Here is a 5268-nt window from a genome sequence, read left to right as displayed (position 1 = left end):
TATTACTGTAGCCAAATTGTTACTAAGGGAACTGATACCTAGGTTCGGTTTTCCAGTCACAATTGAATCAGACAGAGGTGGGCATTTTTCAAATGACGTAATAGGCCAGCTCTGTGAAGCATTCAAAATTACTCAAAAACTGCACTGTGCATATCATCCAGAGGCCTCTGGTGTAGTAGAACAGCTGAATGGCACTATAAAGTCAAGATTGGGGAAAATGTGTGACTCTACTGGAATGAATTGGATAGACGCTTTACCCCTTGTCCTGATGGGACTAAGAAGTATTCCAGATCGAAAAACAGGCCTGAGTCCTCATGAGATACTGATGGGAAGAGTAATGCGACAAGCTTGAGTACCAGGACACAAACTGCTAAGTATTTCTGATGATTTGGTACTAGAGTACTGCAAGCAGCTGGGTGACCAAGTGCGTTCTATCTCTCACCAGATTGGGGAAGACGCCGTCGCCAGGCCAACAACTCCAGTCCATAATCTGAACCCAGGTGATTGGGTTGTGCTAAAGAAACACACCCCGTCGAGTTGCCTTGCACCGAAGTGGGGAAAACCAAGACAAGTGATTCTTGTCACCACAACCACGGTGAAGTGAGCAAGTGTGCCAAAGTGGATCCATGCCAGTCATACCAAGAGGGTGACAGAAGAAGAAGCAACTGAAGCTGAAGATTGTGCAGCTGAAGGGTCTCCAGACGTTGGTCCTGAAATAGCTGATGACGAACAACCGAGCACCAGTCAAGACGAGTGGGTCCCAGTAAACGATCTGACTCTCGATCCAATAAGAACCCGCAGATACACCTACTTAGATAGAGAGTGGGAGAGTGAGGACGAGACAGGACTAGCGGGAGATAATCAGATAATCGAATTCCATGTCAAATCTGATGAGGAGGAAGGTCAGATAGTGACAGGGCAAGTTATCGACACACCTCCAAGAACTCCAGAGACTGAAAAGGGACAGTTAGAAATTAGGGCTGAAGTTCATGCGGAAGAAAACCAAGGGTTCGAAGTGCATGAACAGGATCAGATAGAAATAGACTATTGTGTTCAGGAAACAGAATTTGAAACAAACAAAAGACCAAATCAGCTTACACCTGAACAAGTCCAGCTTAGTAACCAGGCAGAAGAGACTGAAATAAGACCTGGAACTAGTCAGACAGGAAGGGAAGAAGACAGCGTTGAAATAAATATGCCACAACTGAATGAAAATAAATGACCGTTAGAAGAAAGCAAAACAACAGTGCCAGTTAAAAGACTCAAAAAGAAGAAAAGTGAACCAAGATTCATAAAAAGACTGAGACTAAGATTGGAAACTGTAGAGGAAAAACTAGAGGACAGAAAAAAGGCCTCCAGTGAAAAGGAGAAAGCTGGAGCCAAGCATAAAAGAAGAAGTGACCGAATAAAAAGACAAAACAAAAAGTATCAGAGTCCTGAGTGGACTTACCTAGTGTTAGAGGAATTTGAAGACCTTGAAATAAGTGACGAGAGTGATGAAGAACTGATTGCTGACCAAGTTTCCGAAGAAGAAGATCCTACCTGAAAGTTACCTTGTGTAAGCAGCTTGTGAAAAAGGTTTCAAAGAGGGGTTGGAAAATTTCTTCTGAGCCACAATGTCTGATTCTAATGTGAATGGGAGACCTGGACGAAATTGTTGTAAAACATGCTGCAAAGTATGTTTGTGTAGTGTAGCAATAGTACTGATATTATGGATAGGACTAACAATTACTATTCCGTTCATGATGAGTAAAGACACTAACCTGTATCCTACTAAACAAGTGACAAAAGACACAGAAGTTCTGCCGACAGAAGAGACACCACGAAGTGTAGAAAGACATGGGAAAACAATTAGTCTTAGACAGACTAAGAAGGACTTAGATGCATCAGATAAGGGAGGACTACATTATCACAGAATCAAAAACAGAACACATTTAAATGTATTTGCAAACCTTTTAGTACACTATGTAGAAGCCATGGAAATAGAAGACTGCTATGTTTGTATGAAGCTACCCACTTCTGTAGCTGAAGGTGTGACCTATCACCATTTACCCCTAACATATGGAATTTCCTGTAGTATTTTAGCTAGCTTATTTTATAAAGGAACATTACAGTATTATTATTCTAACTCTGACGTAATCTTTTCTGAACTACCTATTACGTGAAAATCTGAATATTGTACATACTAAAAGTGACGTGACACGTTATATGGGAGAATACTTTCTGACAATAGGTACTATAGATTTAGGTGAAGCACACAGAGATAACTTGACCTGTTCTTTACATGAACAAGAGAAAATGTTTCTAAACATGGCAGAGAAAAGAAGGGAAAGTTTCCAAAGAAAGGCAAATGATGAAGGACAGAAAACTCCTAAATGGGCAGAAAACATGGAAAGCACCTCAAATGGTGAAGCTAACACTGCTTTGTTGCTGGATTTCGAAAGAAAAGGGAAACTTGTCTTCATAGAGAAAAGACTAGTTATTATAATAATATATTCACCGGTTCCAGTGAATGCGAACACAATTACAAGGTAATTGGAGGTTGGGGTTTCAAAAATGGGTCAGAACCTGTGTTTCCCGGAATTTATTATATATGTGGAAATTAGGCTTATTTCAAATTGCGGGATCACTGGTATGGAAGCTGCTATTTTGGAATTCTCTTCCCGAAAATAAACCATGTGAATGAAGCCGCTGGAAGCAATGAAAATACTAATGGCTTAGTGCGTAGTAGAAGAGAAAGTGTAGCAGAAATAATGAGTGATATATTTAGTGCATTGATACCTGCAGTGGGAGTGACTCTGAATACACACCAAATTTGCAAACTGTCTACAGTGGTGGATCGGTTATCAACTGACACTGCTGCTGGTTTCCTGCTGGTCAATACTGAAATGGTTGCGATCAGATGAATGGTTTTACAAAATAGACTTGCTCTTGATACCTTATTGGCAAAAGAGGGCGGAGTCTGTAGAATGTTGCACTTACATTCCTGACAAAAGTGTTGAAATTAAGAAATATGTGCGAAACATAACTAATTTGGAAAAAGAGCTCAAACCACTGGAGGTTGACAGTGCCTGGAAGAGACAAACTGATGGTCTCTCCTCTGTAGGTAGTTGGTTTTCTAACATAGGTAAAAGTCTTGTGAGTAAAATACTGATGCCAATAGCAGGAATAAGTTTAATTGTGCTAATAATAATAATTTGCTGTAAATGTCAAAAATGCAAAAAGATGTATGCTGTGAATAAGAGAGGAGTGAAACCGAATGTTGATGAGCTTGAATTGGAAGACCTGAATAATCAAATTTATGAGAGAATTAAGAATTACCATCCTAATAAGGATGCAGAGAAAAGGCTCAACGAAAGGTTCGTAGAAATTGAAATGGGTGAGCTGTGAAAGAGAAAAGTTGGCATCTGGTTCCATTAATAGTGATGATAGTAAATATCATCAAAGAGGGGATTAATGGAGCAAGGATTCGCACATTACGCGACTTGCTTGTATTCATGAACCTCGAATAACGTTAACATCATAATCAACATGTTTGTCTTATTAATATTGCACTTTTACACTACATGGGGGTGTCCCAGTGATGCTTGCTTATGTGTTTACTAATCATAACTACGCTTGCATATAAAATGGTCGCTGCTTTGCGGGATTCTAGTCTGCGCATGCGTCGGTCATACCCATGTGATGTGACGCACTTGCAGTTCTGGAGGGAACTTGTCGCTCATGCGCAGTACTGCTAAAGATGGCTGCTTTGTTTCTCACATGCTCTTCGCTTGCACTGCTGCTTTAGCCCAGCTGTTTCATTCTGCTTAACTCCTAATGCTATAGTTAATATAAAGTAAGGGGTGTAGTATAGCCAATCATGGTATACAGTGTATTCATTTTTTCCGTGTTTCTAAATTGTTTTCGCTTACTTTTCATGTAACATTCTTCGGGGGCCTGGGAGAGAGGTGCTACTCCATCTTTGAAGCCTGTGCAGTACTAATCACGTGATGGGGGACAAGAGAGTCATACAGCAGTGGAACCCAGCCAGCTGGCTGTCGAAGCTAAGATGCTCATGGGAACCTGAACTGCGCCCCAGCGCGAAGATACTAACCCGTACCTGCATCTGTTACATTGTAGTGTTTTCCTGTGTACTCCATTGTTTCTTAAACTCACATGCCATGGGAACTGGAATGTAGAGGGTGGGTTCAAATTTTGAATATTAATTATGAGAATGTCTTAAAATCAGGAGGTACAATACCTAACCACCTCCTGTGTCCAATCAGAAGTTGGGGATCCTTACACTTGCAACATTGGTGGGTGGTACACTGACCGGAAAACAGTATAACTAGCCTAGGTTTAGCTAGAGAATTTGTCCGACTTGTCCGAATAGCTGACCTGTCACTGACCCAACGAACTCTATAGGTGATTGATACAGAGAGCTGCGGAGCACTCTGTCCATAATTTCCATAAACTCAGTCAGAGTTTGGAAACCTTAAGTGCTGGCGAAGCACTTTGCTGGGGGATTCGAGAACCCAATCGGGGTTATTGGCAGATTCCTTGCAGAGAGGGAGTAGCGCAGGCGTTGCATCCGAAGCTGCAGGTGTTGGTTGTACCCTATGGTGAGCCCGGTCCTGATCCAAATCCTGGGGTTATCCTGTCCTGACTGTCCATGAGCTGTACCTGCTCGCCTACTGGCATCCTAAGTCCTTGAGGGTCCTTTCCCGCCTTTCCCAACTGACCCGTGGCCAGGGTTAGTCTCCGTCCTGTTCTAGGTAAATATATTCCGTGTGGGTGCTTGTCTATCTAAATATTCTCTCACTCCCGTCTTAAATAAAGCAAACTTGCCTATGTCAATTTCCCTGTCTTTATGTAAACTTTGACTTTCATGTAAAGTATTTACTAGCATATTCCTTTAGTCAAACACTGAACTGTTTACATATATAGTATGTTCCATTCTTACTCTCCCTATAGAAAATAAGCACTTATTGGTATAGAGACTTTCATGAGTTTCGATTTTCTTCTTAACTGTTAGAATATTTGACAGGTTACATGATTAGTAGGTTCCCTTTCTCTACCCGCCTTTGGTAACGTTGTGAAAGTCTGATAGACTAAAATAGCATGCTCCTTATTTTTCCCTCCCTTTATTCTTCGATTTATAGATGATTCTTACTTTGATTCATAGTTATACTATATTCCTGATCTTAGTTATTGATAGTCTGATCTGTGTAAATTTAATTCTCATGGCATATGATGACTAAAACTTATTAGATAAAGGGGTTGAAA

Source organism: Lissotriton vulgaris, unplaced genomic scaffold (genome assembly GCF_964263255.1).
Source record: "Lissotriton vulgaris unplaced genomic scaffold, aLisVul1.2 SCAFFOLD_2821, whole genome shotgun sequence".
NCBI lineage: Eukaryota > Metazoa > Chordata > Amphibia > Caudata > Salamandridae > Lissotriton > Lissotriton vulgaris.
Note: the sequence above shows the minus strand (reverse complement) of the source record.